This window comes from Strigops habroptila, chromosome 1 (assembly GCF_004027225.2).
Source record: "Strigops habroptila isolate Jane chromosome 1, bStrHab1.2.pri, whole genome shotgun sequence".
In the NCBI taxonomy this organism is placed as follows: Eukaryota; Metazoa; Chordata; class Aves; order Psittaciformes; family Psittacidae; genus Strigops; species Strigops habroptila.
The window spans coordinates 84684403-84699398 of NC_044277.2; the positions used below are offsets into that span (position 1 = coordinate 84684403).

Here is a 14996-nt window from a genome sequence, read left to right on the forward strand (position 1 = left end):
TATGTATACTGCTTGTGCAGTATTGAGATTTCCCTTATTCCCACCACAGCAGTGGGATGAATCACCCTTTGGTGTTTTGCTAAAATGCATTCAGAGCAGGGCAATTGCTGTGGTTGGATGGATAAAAAAATGTAAGTGTTGTGTAGGTATAGCTGGTACTTATGAGTAATGCATAGCACTTTTTTCTTTAAGGAAAAGTATTTCAAATTAAACAGGCCTATTGTGTGTTTTAAAATGAAATTATTTTTTTTTTTTTTTACAAAACTAGAACATGACTTTTATTGGAAGAGTGCTTTCACAATGCAAAATAAATGTAGTGGACTTTTCAAAGTTTGATACTTTGAAGAATTACTCTGTAAAAATGTGAGGTTTGAATCAAGTACCAGTGTAACAATTCTATATATGGAGATATATCTTGTCTTTTATTTGGGGAAGTTACTAAATCAGTACTTTTTGACAGTATTGTTTTCTAGGCACTATGACTAAATGTCGAAGTTGCACTTAAATATGTTTCTGGAAAGTCTGATTGCACTGCAATCAGCCTGATTGTCTTTCTGAATGCTAATGCTTGTAAGAGTATTTAGATATTTGACTTCCTTGAGAAATACCAAGAAATACTCTGGCTGAGCCTATCTATGAGGTTATATGTTGACATTTCTACTTTTCCCCTTTAGTCAATGGATTATGAGCAGTGAATAATGGTCCATCTTGTCTGATGCTGTCGTGCTTGGAGAGACAGTAAGGTAAGAGTTTGCAGACCAAAATCATTCAAGAGGAACTTATCAAGCTGTTTTGAATTAAGCAATGCACTAGAACTTGACTGTCAATACATGGCCAGAGACTATTGCAAATTTTAGATGAAGAAAGCAGTTGTGTTTCTGCCTTGAGAGCTCTTACAGCAGCAGTACTAGCACCAGCTTCTGCTCCCTTGCCTGCAGTTCTGTCAAATTCAACTGCCATTTGGCAGCACTTCAGGTAGCAGCTGTAGAAGTTTCAGCCAAACCCTAAGACGGTGTAAGTCTGACTGTCAAGTGAGTGTGCATGCAGAAATGCAAGAACACTCTCTTTAATTGGTTTATGTAGGTAGAATATGGGGGTCTGCCTCTGGCTTTCTTGTATCAGAAGTTCAATCAGTTGCTTACAGCCTGTGCTATTCCTGTAACACTGCAAGTTTTATGCAGGTGTTACAGTTCATAGTTTGAGAAGGGCTAACTGTATCAAGGGTGGGGGAAGGATAACTGAGAAAGCAAGATTTGCTGTTGTGAATTGAGGTTCTTTATTTAAATGTGGCTGTTAAGAATGAAACCAAGCAAGACAGACTGTGTGGGGCGAATTAACACTGATGAGAGAACATGACTCATTGCTTAATACTAAGAAAAGCAATGTATAGCTGATATGGAGAGTGACTATAAAACTGTTTGATACTCTGTGTCTAAAAACTTAATTTCTTGGACGAGAGTTTAAAGCAAACAGTTAAACAACTTTTTAGAAAAGCTTTCCAGGTATTGTGATGAGGAGAGAATCTTTGTCACGGAAGAGTTTGTGTATACATGGAAGGCAAATGTAGAGAAACACTACAGCCTGTTGCACCAGAAACAGGATGTTGGTTTGCCAGGTGAATGATAAAATCCAAAGGATTGCTTTTCTGCATAGACGTAAGAGGATAGCTTTTGCTGAAACTGGCTACAGTTAAATATTAGCATTTCTGCCTTTTCATTAAAATAAATATTGTCTTGGTTTCTGGCTAAAGCTAAATATTAGTATAGCTGCCTTTTCATTTAAACAAATATTGTATTGGTTGAAACCAGGCACTTTTACTTCAATTGCTGAGTAGCAAAGAGTTGTCTTGAGTGAGAATTTCACATGCCTTGAACATCTTTATCTTAGTTTAAGGATGTGGAGATGTAGGAATGCTTATTTGGGTACAAATTGAAATACAAGAAACTTCGCTTAAGAGAGTGTGTGTTGTTTGGAGTTTTTTGGGGGGATGTTTTTGTTTTACATAATGAATGTCATCAAGCACTGGAACAGAGTGCCCAGATAAGTTGAGTGTCTGTCACTGGACATATTTAAAACCAAACTGGACATGGCCCTGAGCAACCTGCTCTAGTTGACCCTGGCTTGAGAAGTGATCTTGGACTGGGTGATCCACAGAGGTCTCTTCCAACATAAACTTCCATGACTGTGTCCTCCACAGTATCAGAAGTTGAACACCTGCAATTTGTGACAGGAAAGCATAAGCGGCTTGTTGAAAACTCTGCAATAAATGAATAGGGGCTGTGGCATGAAACCCAAGCTTGCCTAAAATATAATTCCAGGTCTTTCCCCTTACAGGATATAAATAAGAGGCGTTGCTATTGAGTTTCATCCAAAATCCTTGCGAAAAAGGTATTTTATTCAAAAGTAGAACAAATACAGAAATGGGATATTAGAATGGTATCTGAAAACAGAGGTCGCATTTTTAGAAATATGCCCGAATTTTCTCCCAATTCGTCTCCCCAGTTGAAGGGAGGAGGGTTACCAGAAAGTCTCATTCAGCTAGTGCGTTGACCTTCTACAAAAGCAACCTATAAATACGTGGTCCAATGTTTTACTCTTTCTTTCTGTGTTTCATACTCTACAACAATATGTGTAGACTAGTGGGGCTTTTGGCTTCTTGAAGAACTGAGGGACCAGGGTATTGGCTGCTCTCTGTGCGTGCCTGGAGAAGCCCAGCTGTATTCCATTGCGTTTCAGATTAGCGCACTTAGTGGTGGTGTTCAAACGTAAGTGAGCTAGAAGATATTAATGATTAAAAGTATGGCAGATGCAGAATTAGCTCATGCGTGTCTTGGTGTATTAACTTCCCTTTTTTCTTTCCATCTTTGCGCAGCTTTGCTCAGTGTTTGTGACTGCCAGTGAAGTCTATTCTCTAGTTGCTTACTGGAGAGAGAAGTTCTGGTAGCCTGGCTCAGCTAGCAGGTATTAACAAAAGGACCGGTGCAGGCAATCTGATTCCTTGTTTTTGAACAGGATGTGTACAGGATGTGGATTGAAAAACATTGTGAACAGCAGGTAATTCTAAGGTACTATATATGATGATTTGTACCTGCTGTGAAAGTAGATAAGATACTGAATGTTCCAGGAAAATAACACAATAAAGTTCATGTTAACAGTGCTAAGATATGAAACAGAAGCATGGTACTCAGTTTTTGTTTGGGAAGTTGACTTCCTCCAAGCAACATTTCTCATTAGATTTTTCTAATGATGTGGATAGTCATAGGGGACTATTGCCACTGCTTCCCAGACTGACAAGGAGAGCAGAATATATCCCACTGCCAGCAGCATGCTACTTGCTTAGTCTTGGGGTTTTTTTGTGTGTTTTTTTAATTTAATGAAGAGTGGTGATTGTCAGTGTAGACAGAATCTGTGTTTCTCTATTTCCTAAGTTTTTTTTAAAGAACTGAAGTATCCTCTTCTCTATGCACCTACAGCCAATTGAAACTGAAGCGAGAACTCTTGTGAAAAACTTTCCTGTGACTTCATCCTCTCCTACTAAGTTTTGGTCTTTCTTTTTTTTTTTTTTTTTTTTTCTCCTCTGATTCTCTTTCAGATCCTTTTGGCTGTTGAGCTTTCTGCACAAGGGAGTCAGTTTCTTAGAAAATAGATAGCTATGCAGAAGGACAAGGAAAATGGAGTACTTAAACCTGCTGATGGCCTGTGTGAAGAACACCTCAAAGGTTACCACTCTGATCCCTGTAATCCAAGGAAGCTGAATAAAAGGTTTTTCAGTGCAGTTGTGATACTGGTATTCGTCCTAGTGGTGCTTCCTGTTGTCCACACTTTTTCTTTGAGGAGTATTGAGACCAAGTTTCTTTGTACTTAAATATGCTTTCATTTAGTCTGGGAGGCAGAAGGTGGTTGCTTTCTCTCTCTTGGCAATTTCTAGCAATTACCCCAGCTGCTTCAGACTTTTGAATCTGGAGTCCTGATTAAGTATCTGTTCTTTTGAACTTGCTAGCTTTGCTTCTCCTGCACTGTTGCAGCACAACTCGGGCACAATTTGGAAAGCGTGGTTTCCTTGAAGCATTAGGTGAACAGTGACACAAGAGTGAGTCAGCAGTGTGCTAAATATCTAATATCTTTTCACAAGTGTGTGCTCTCTCTTCTCTAAATCTCTTCTTGCTACTTTCGTTGCTTTTTAGCCCAATGAACAAAATAAAAGATTTTTTTTTCCTCAATATTTTGGTTGCCTCCTGCTTCTTTCATATGAATTCACTAATTTTTTTTTTTTCAGGACCTTGGCTAAGGAATTCCTTTGGGTCATATGTATGTGAACTGAGGGGTGCAGTTATGTCCAAAATTTTCAACTAAGCAAAGCTGTTATAGTCTGCTCTAACTATTAAAGCTATAGGGACTGGAAATTCCCTACAGCTTGTTCCGTTTCTAGGGTGTGCACAGACTTCACAATGGAAATTCATAATGAAGCTTTTGTAAAGCCTGTCAAACAAGTTGATGTAAACCAGCTTATCTGTTGTCACCTGTGCTTTTTATGTGTGTTAAGCAACTAAACTTCCTCATATGCAATGTAAATATTGCAACAATTTTTCTTTTATTCACAAATATATATACACAAAGTAGTATACTTAAGGCAGGCTTCCTTCTTCAGGAGTATTTCTTGTTATAAAGTGTTTTTATTTATTTATTTATTTGTTTGTTTTTAATGAGAAACTGGAATTTTGCTTTGTAACTTAGAAGTGTCACCTGTCAGCCAGCAAATTAAATCTAAGGACTGAAGTCAATTGACTTTATGATCTGATTGCAGTTAGTTCACTGTTAAGTACCATTGAAGAGCATTTGCTACTGTACCCTGAGACAACTCTATTGCATTGCATATGGTGCAGCTTACATCGTGCAGTCAAATTGGTCAGTTAGAAGTTAGCTAAGCACCAGGAAGTTGTGATATTGTCAAGTCCAGTGATCCAACAGGTATGTTATCCATGAAAATGTAATTGCCTTGGGTGTAAGATGCCACAGATCTTGGCTTTTTGCAAGAAGTTTTCAAGCAGATAAACCGGCTTGTGCTGTATTTGCAGTGCTTAAGTGCCTTTGAAATGACAAGAAGAAAATATGCTTGCTCAGGAAAAATCTAACTATTAATATAGTTAAGATACAGTCAAATTTTATGAAAGGTTTCTGCAGGGCTTTGCTTTAGCTGTCATTTGGCACATTTATTGCTGCTTGGAAATTCTTCTCAAAGTAGAATTCCTACAGCCCGTGGCAAAATCTAATGCAGAAGGAAAAATTTGCAGTGTTGAACGTCTAGTTGTGTGCTTTAGCTGTGATGAGAAGATACCTTGTCTCTGCTGTGTGTCTGACACCTGCATTAATTATGTGCCCGTTGGCTTTTTTTGTCTTCCAAGTTCCCGAGGAGGTGATATTCTTTGAATGTGTTATGTATATCACATACAAATCTCTAAAGCTTCGCCTTCCAGGATAGTGCTGAAGCATGTGGTAAATAGATATGCTGTCAGGTCAACTGTAACTGGTTCTTGTGTATTCATAGGCTCTTTGAGGTAGCATGTCACCATACTGCAATGAAAGCCTTGAACCCCCCCCCCCCCAAAAAGAGTGGACAGATCTCTTATTTTTATTCGGTAGTGTCTGAACCCATGCCAGAAGTAGCTTGAACATTGTTTACCATTTTATGAATGGAAATAAGCCTTTTTCAATGCTCATAGAATGGTATATATGTGTAGAAGGAAATAAAACCTGAAGTTGGGCAGGAGAATACTCCTATCTGCTCCTGTACATACCCTGTTTCTGATTTGTATGCTTTTCGTTTGATATGCTGCAGTCCCTTCTGACTACTAGTGTAGTCCACTACATGTAAACTTATGTTGGTGCTATTCTGGAACTAGGAAACATCTGACTGTTTAGGCTGCTACTTGGCAAATTGCAAGCATGCTGTTATGGGGTGTGGTTACTTTCTTTGATTTTATTTTTTTTTTTTTTTTTTTTTCCTTGTTTCATGCATGCAGGATCTTTTTAGGTACCTTTGCAGTGGCTGGCTTCATCAGTGATTCTGGTGGTGACCCGTAGTTTCCTCTTGATGGTGATTTCTTTTTTAGAAAGATGTGGAACAGCCGCTCTATCTTTGGCTGCTGTTCGGTGTCTTTGCCTCCCTTAGCTCTGATGCTGCTCTCTGGAAGCACAAGCATTACTGTGGAGCAGGTTTGGTTCTGAAATGCTGAAACTTCTGGCTGTGCTTTCTGGATTTTATACAACTAAATAGTTGTGGTTTTGATGTCAGTGTAACTTTTCCATGATTACACAGTGGTAGTCTGTCAACATATTCCTGCCAAAATTTAGCATGTTGTTTGCTTCTGAAATTAAAATACTATTAAAATCCTATAAGACATACACTATAAAAGGCATACTGGGCTCTTCAGACCTGCATGCAAAATATCACATTCTTCCACCTTCGTGGCTTTGTGAGGTATTTCTGTTGCATGGGAATACTTAGGAAGACACAGCCCAGAAGCTGCTTTGCTCGTGCTGGTTTGGCTGTTACTGGTCAAGTGCTGCTCTGCTGAAGTCTAAGCCTGATCTGTACCAGCAGAACTTCACAGCCTCTTTGCTTACAAGTTGTCGGGTTTTTTCCCCCTCAATGTTTGCAGTGGTGCTGAAAGCCGTTTCAGAATCTGTCTGGCCTTTGAACAGCAGTGGGGGGTCTATGGTTGTAGGTCTGCAGCTCAGTAGCATACATCATTTTATTTTTGAAGGTGGGATAAAGCTGAATAACAGTTTTTGAAGATGTGATGGCAAAGAAGTCTTGAAGACTAATAGTTAAGCTTCAGTTTATACCTTTGCCAGCCTGTTTTAGGGAAATACTCACGCAACTGTGTGGTTTTGCTTCATGTATTTGATTTCTTAAAATTCTGAAAGTCACCTGATATGCATTAAATGTTTGTGTTCTTATTGCAGCCGTTTGTAGTTAAATATATGTGCAGTTGTTTCGGTCCTTTTTTAAAATGGGAAGAAGATTTTTTTTTTTTTCTCTAACTTGAGTTCTTCATTATTCAAGAATGAAAAAGGAGTCTTAATACTGACTGTGTCTCCAAAATGACAGTTGTTGCATTTCTGTTGGTAATATCTTTGTACTTTCAGACATAAGCAGTTATGCTGGATCACTAATTAGTCATCTTATTAAAAACACCTTTGTGGAAATGCGTTATTATGCTGTGATTTTTTTTTTTATATGAGAAGTGTAGGTAGAATTTCAAATAATAACATTGTCTGTTGCTTTTCTTGTTTAAACAGTATGAGAGATCAGATTTACATAAAATTGGAAAGTAACTCATTTTGGGAAATATTGTCTGCTGATTCCTTTTACAGTGCTATTCATCTCTGTCATGCACAAACTGTCAGTTTTAATTATATCCTAGAATCTCGCATCATCTGTTTTAATCAATTAAAGGGAAGTGTAGCACAGACTTGGCAAACTGAAAACAAACAGAACCTTAAGACTACTAAAACTCCTTAAGTAGTGATGCTATGTATGTTATTAATTTTGATAAATTGAATGAACTGTAACAGGATGGTTTAAGTTATTTTTATTTAACATGAAGGTGTGTCAAGCAGGAAATGATTGCACATATGCATTTGAAATATACAACTAGTGCTTGCTATGGTGGACAAGTAGCTTACTCTTGACATTGGGTAAATAGGTTGAGTTTCTCTGGGAATTGCTTAGTGTGATTTCAAAATGTGATGATGAACTTTCACTAATTAATTGAAGCCATTTCATTTCCTTTGTACGAGTGGGTGTTACAGCTGGTGGATTCTGTCATTTTGAGTGGGAACCTTCTTGCTTAACTTCTCTGTACATGAGCAAGTTGTCTAGGCAGCTGTTTTGGTAAGTACCCTCTAGCTGTTTGAGAATGTAGGCTTGTTTGATCAAATGCAGGTGCCTACCTTAGGATAACAAGACTGATGCTGTGAATTGCATTGGCTATATGCATGTCTGCTGACTGTGAAGGGTGCTTGTGGTGCTTGCCTCATGGAGCTCATGCTTGTGTTGTCCTGACTAGCACTTCATCTTGCAATGAGGAAGCATTTATTATCTGAAGCACACTATAGGAGTGCTCTAAAGGTGACAGAATTTGATTACTTGTGTTGTTTCTTCTAGTAAGAAGGGCATATTGTACAGGAAATGTGTGTGTATATGCAATTAAAGAAATGGGGACTGAGTGCTTTTACAGGTACTGTTCTTGTGAGACTGTTGCTTTGGAGTTGGTCTGAAGAACAGTGCTCCCAAATCTCTACCTGCCTCCTGAACACCCTCTGCACCCCACTGCAGCTACGTTGTCGCTGCTATTCTCTCCATCCATGACACTCTAGTCTTTCTTTGAGGGACTGACTGATGTGTTTGATTTCCACCTTGCTCGGCCTCAGTAATGTGGCTTACATTGCTCTCTATCGTGTGTGTACTGTAATTTTGTTAAACTGTGCTTCCATCCAAAAATGTAATGGTTTTGCTTCCAAAACTCTCTGGAGAGTTCAGGTATTTTTGTCTATTGGTTCACTGAGACTGTGGCATTTTGGTGTAAGCTAACAACTGTCCATGTTCCCCTTGTAAAACTTCCTTATAATTACTTACAAATGTTGGCATCTACTATATGGCCTGTGTATTGAAGGACAGGATAGTGCCAGTTTATAGCCCTGGATGGTAGGAAAAGGGAGAGGGTGGCCAAAAATCAATTGGAGAGAGATTCTTTTGAAGGAAGTACAAGCCCACATTCCTAATGAAGGTCTGAAATCTTGTGACTGGTTCAATATGCTGAGTGAAATAATGTCACCACTTTGTAACTGACCAGTTCTTGGCTCTCAGTGTGGGTGGTTGGCTTGTTTTGTTTTGTTTTTTTAACTGCTTTCGCTAAGAAATAATCTGAAGTTGTGGGTGGGATTGGCTAGTTATCCACTCAATCTCTATTTTTAAAAACAAAAAAACCCACCCTCAAAACCCCAAACCCAAATACCTCTCAACAAGGCATAAAAAATTGCTCTTAACAGTTCAGTTAAGGGTTTTTCTCTTTAGTTTAACATTTTGTGTGTGTGTATTCAACTTTCCCTCTAGCATGTTTGGGGCTGAAGGAAAGATGGAAGAGGAGAGGGTTTATAAGTCTGCAGAATTTGTTAGGTGTGTTGCCTTTAGGTCTTTCTAGTTCCACATGTACCTCTGATTATCTTCATGAAGAGGCTTTGTTTTAATGTGGGATAAGAGGAAAAGATGTAGGAAAGGCCAGGAGGAAAAACTACTCTTGCTTCTATATTTACAATAGGACTGCACTGCCTTTGACATTATGTATGTAGAAAACACATAGCTCTGTTTATATATTAGTGTGGAGGAGGAAATCAGTCTTACTAAATATTACAACTGGGGACATTACAGCTTTTCCACACTGAGGCAGTCAAGAGTGCGAGCCTTCTAAGCTAGTCTGTAATGTTTGTCATAATTAATAGCTAAATAAAATTCAGAACCCCTGCAGTATTCTTGACACATCAAAACACACTGGGAAAAAGTTCTTTTGGATTCTGGTCACATTCTTTTGGTGTTTTGACTCTGCCTTATATTTAAAAGAAGATGGTCTTTTATTGTAGGAGCTCTTCAATAGTATATCCCCAAAGTATCTTTGAAATGCTGCATTTTTCATGTTTGTTTGGGACAGATGTGGGTCTTGTGTCAGTGTAAGTGGGCCGTTTAGTTTTGTACATGCACAGAGCTAGTCACTCACTGCTTATTATTCAGTTACAGATTTCCTTGCTTGGAGAATTTCATGGTGCTTTTTCAAACATAAATCTGTTAATGCTGTTCTGTGTTTAAGCAAATGGTGGCCAAGTTACAAAGATCTATAACTGTGAACTGTGTATTAGCACGCAGTTTCTTTGGTATACCTCTAATTCTTGAAGAACGTATGCCAAAATAGAAAATCACACACTCTTTATTTCTCAGTTTCTTGCACTCTACCAAGTTTCTGTCTTGTAGTATTTACCAAACTGTCTTTTAAGTTATAGTCCTATTTGGCAATGATTATATCCAAAAACAACTTGCAAATTCTGGATCTTACTATTTGAGATTGTGTATTAAAATATATTTGACTCCATGAAAACAGAGACCGTGTTCCCTATGGATAATGGTGCAATATGCTTGCTTCTATTGAACACCCAGTTTTTACAGCTGGGTGTTAAAGTCATGAAAATCAAACTGCTGACACAGCCTTAATCATAGTGCCACAAGTAGCACTTCTTTGTTTTTGTACGACAGTTTCATTGGTACTATTAATAGCTGGCTCCTTACAGGTGTTCGTGTATAATAACTCGCATAAGACAACACTTGGTAAGTTTTCAAATGAATCACCTTAATTCCAGGATTAATTTTTGCAGGGAGACCTTTTGACTCTTTTTTCCTTTTGAGGTTTTTGGTCATAAAAATCCACATGTTGAAAATGTTCATTACTTTTAATTCATCAAGTGCAGCTTTGTGTTGGGCGGGAAAGCAGAAAGAGAAACTGGCTTGCCTGTGATAGTGGGCAGCCTCACTTGATCTGATGTTTCTGTTGTCAGTCTCCTTGGGAAAAATATTGCTCTCTCTGTTTTGCTGGTCTGCCATTGCTGCTTAGCTGGCAGGGCAGGATAGGAAGTGTAGCTGCAGCATTACCCTCTATGAGGGAATACCAGGTGTGGCAAAACTGAAGAAAAGCCTGCATACTTCTGTTTCAGGCACCAGCAAGGAAAACAAAATATGGTAGTAAAAGCTTTCCTCAGCTGTTGCTGGATGTATGTATGGATATCTCATGCTTTTAGCAGAGCAGATGACAGAAGGCAGAGTTCCCCTTGCAGAGCTTTCTGTTGCTCCCCCTTGGGTCTGGTGTACGTGGTGGGGTTAGGAGGACAAAGGAGTGACTGTGCGCACAACATGAATCTGGAACAGCTTAGGTAGCAAGTCACTCTTCCAGACAGCTTAGAGAAACACCCTCTATGGAATGAACTGTAAAACCTGTTGTTCTCTCATACAGTTATCATTGAGCTCTATTTTAAAGCAGCTGAGGACTGGCGCATTGCCTCTACCAGGTAGTGCCAGTTAGTGCAATAATACACCAGGACATAATTATCTCAACCTCTGGAGAGACTGAACTGAGAGTAATTTGTTTCAGAAGTGAGCAATTTTCTGTGTGTGGCTCCTGGCATCTGTAAAGCTAAAAAGTCTTTGTTCAACTTGAGTTACAACCTCTTTGGGATTGCTGTTGAAACATGGCTAGCAGACGTGTAATATACTGATATAATTCTCTTTCTCCCTGGCCTGTACCTGAGCTTGTCGTCTGAAAAATGCATATAAGGCTTATTTGCAAATAATAATGCTTTAATATGGATTTCAAAGATGTATCAGATACTGTAAGAGCCATATGTATGTACCTGCACCTTTAAACAGTTTAGGTAATGAAGTGTTTGATCAGGATTTAGCTGAAAGCTTTTAAACAATTGCATAGGAGGAACAGCTTAATTAGCATGGAGACCAACCTTGCAGAACTAACACTTGTAACATACTGTTATCTTTGTTAATACATTTAGCCACACTTAATTCTTTAATCACATGGCAAGAAGCTGACTAATCCTTGGAAATGTTGGGGAGGTGCAGGGAACTACAGAGTGAGGAGGAGAAATAATAAAAGCAAAGTTTCTGGTTTTGCTGCCTTTTGCTTCAGCATTGCTGCCCTCCAGCCCAGCCAAATCAAAATCCTCTGCTGATGAGAGACAGATGATGCAGGAGTATGTCTAGGGCAGGGAATGGAAGATTACATGTGCTTAATGCTGGAGTTTGCTATTAAACTAACTGCTAGGAAAAGATGAGGACTCTTAAAATCTGTTCTGGCTGAAAACCTTTCAGGTTTTTGTGTTTGGGGTTTTTTTTTTTTTTTTGGTGGGGTTTTTTGTTTTGGTTTTTTGTTTTGGTTTTTGGGTTTTTTTGTTTGTTTGTTTGTTGGTTGGTGTTCAGAAATGGCTGACCTTGGTTGACCACACAGGGACTAGTGCTGAGAAAATGGCAGGAATATATAGCTGGCAGTGGGAGTGGAGGATGAAGGTAGGATGGCCCCTTTCAGTGAAAGTATGCAAGAGTGAAACTGCATGCTGGTCATGAACAGAATAAGTATTTTTCAAGAAAGCTTGTTTATGGGTTTAAATAAATTGCTTTATCTAGGCATTGTGGTGTACTGTGAATAAACTTGATACTCCTGAAGTAATGGTGAAAGGTGACAAGCTGATTGAAATTAAGTATTATGACTATGCATCATCAGTTCTGTATTTGGTTATTAAATAAAATTTTTACTTGATTCCTTGGTTGCTTTGTTACATGGCTTGGTCATTGTTCTCAGTACCTCAGCTGTACCTGACTTTTCTTAGCCTCCTACTTCTAAACTATTTCCTGTGAATTCCTCATAACAAGGTATGAACGTTGGTGGTTGAACTTTGTAGTGCTTAAAACTTTTTTTAGTAAGTAATGAGACTTTATATAGAGAGAAGGTGCTTTGGGTCTCTTCCTACAAACACTTTAAAGGAGTGCTGCTGTTCTGTACAGCTGTGAGAGGACCTTTTGGGTGCCTGGGCCTCTTCTGAGTGAAGTCAGCTCCATGCTACTTCCTCTGTTATTTGAAACATGTTAAATGTAGTGAAGCTTGAGATGGGTATGGAAACTTCTGTCAAGTTTCTCTCCTATCTTTGTGATGGGGAGAGGAAAAAAAAGCTTTGTGTTTATGGTGATATGATCAAGAGGAGAGATTGTTGCTGAAGAAGGGAAGGACAAAATGGTTTGGGAAGAAGAAGAAAGTACAAGTCCAAAATCTGAAACAGAGCACTGTTTAGAGCTTGACTGGGGCTCTGTTTCCTTTTTTCCCCACCACCACCACCACCCCACCCCCCCCCCAACTGCCAGGGTCATGAGCCTCCTGACCCTGAAGTCCCATAATGGCTGCTCTTCTTTTGAGAACATTATTTCATGTTGGTGTGAAGATCAGCAGAGAACACCTTCCATTCCTCTGTCTTGATTTCCCCCACCACCCCACCCCCAGCATGGACCATCACAGATACTTAATGGAGGTTATATACTTGATGTCGACAGGCTGATAATGCAGCAGCAGTGCGTTCTCCCTCTCCCCCAGCAGCTTGCAGGGCTGTGCGGTCATGGCACAGTAAAGCCTTCCATCAGGAAGGAGGAGGCAGAAGGGCTGTGGGCAACCACTGGAGCAAGGCTGGCTTGGAAGGTCAGCACTTTGTAAGGAGATACTGATGGTGAAGGCTTTTAGATAAGGGAGGAAATAAAGTAGCTGATAACTTTCTTGGTTAGTATTTTGTGTCCAGTAAAACCCCAAGAGTCTTCTAGTCAGTGAGAGAGGATACAATATATACAAACTTGATCATAACAGTCCTCATGTTTTTCAGGCCTCCGTATGTTTTGGAAGGCATCACTTGACTAGAGCTATTGTCCTTGTTTCAGCTATTCCTTGTTTTGAAAGCAAGCGTTAAAGAGCAGCTGCACATCTTACTCTGGCTAAAGACAATCATTGAAGAAATGGGTTTCCCAGCACACTCTGAATATATGGCTGTGCTTGCAGAACAGACCTGGTCGTGCCTAAACCTGAACTTTGTATCACAAGTGAAAGGATGTATTTGTAAGCAGCAAAACATTGTGTCCCTCCAGTATACTAGCTTTCTCCGCATCTTCCTTGGATCTCTTCTACCACTGAGTCTTTCTGTTTTGGACTTTATTTTTTATGCGACAATTAGCTGCCCGCCTCCTGTGCTGTTGGGTTGTGGTTATTAGGAAAACGTCTGCCAGAATCACTGTCATCAAGCAGCTGTAGCTGCCACCATTTTTCCCCTCCCTTTCCAAGCTTTCAGAGAAGCTGATGGCTAACTTTAGAGCTGACATCAGTCCCTCAGCTTCCCAATTTGAGTGGGAAGGGAGAAAAACTCCTCAATGAGGAGTCTTCTCTCCAGATTTGGAGTTATGAAGTATGTGTCTTTCTAAACAGAGTTTCATTGTGTCACATCTGGCGTGCTGTGTGGTGATGTAGCACCGGGTAATGAGCAAAGTAATGCATGATACTTCTATCTGTCCCACTCAGGGACTTGAGAAATTGCCAGTTTATTCCCAGACTTGAGTTTTTCACATGCTTAAAAAAAGCCACAAAGTTAGCCAACAACAATTTCGTTCTTTTCTATTAACGATTTAGTGTTGTCCAGATGTGCAGAGATTTACATACTTCCTCCATGCACGAGGAGCTCTGGAACTGCTGCATCCAAGGGTGGTTTCAGGAGGTGATAAGGTTTCTGTTCAAGCACAAAATTCAAGTTCAAGCTTCCTGAAATGTTTTTTCAAGTCACTTGCTGAATGTTACCTTTTGAAGATTTTATATGTATCTTGTTCATCTGGATACAAAATAGGTTGTTGCAGGAGGTATGTATTGCTTTGGCATAGTGGCAGCCTTTTTTAAATATCTTGGACCCTGATGAAGAATACAAGTATGTGTTTCTGGGTTTTGGCAAAAAGTATATTCACTTTAGTTCTTGTGGAAAATACATGTTACAAAGATTATAGCTATATGGTCTTGACGAAGAGAGAAAACTTTTTTCCTTTTTTTTTTTTTTTTTTTCTTCCAAGAAGGAAATTAACTTTAAAATGAATAGGATGAAATTCTTGTGTTCTTACATATGCCTGAAGAATCTTCTGTTTTCTGATGTGTTTGATTTCTTCAAGTTTTGCAGCACTGGCATATGGACTTTCAGACTTCTTGTGTGAACTGAGCTTTTTTTTCTGTTTTAGCCTCAGTGGGAAGAGTTTGCTTACAGATAACTGTCGTGACAATTGAGGATAAGGAAAACAAAATACATGGCAGATCAAGAGGTAACTGCTGAAGTGTGTGTGATATTTGTTAACAGGAATTACTGCTTAAAGTTTG

General features: G+C 39.2%; 1 protein-coding gene and 1 long non-coding RNA gene across 5 annotated transcripts in view; both read left to right on the forward strand.

Moving 5' to 3' along the window:
• Positions 1–14996, forward strand: part of GMDS (GDP-mannose 4,6-dehydratase) — a 412414-nt gene that overhangs the window by 4984 nt on the left and 392434 nt on the right. The gene's annotated exons all lie outside the window — the stretch shown is intronic.
• On the forward strand, positions 2407–4220 carry LOC115608122. Of its 2 annotated transcripts, XR_003991444.1 has the most exons (3): positions 2407–2765; positions 2873–3054; positions 3593–4220. It is a non-coding gene; the product is annotated as an uncharacterized LOC115608122 (long non-coding RNA). The 2 variants fall into 2 exon arrangements; XR_003991443.1 differs by having other exon boundaries at positions 2407–3054.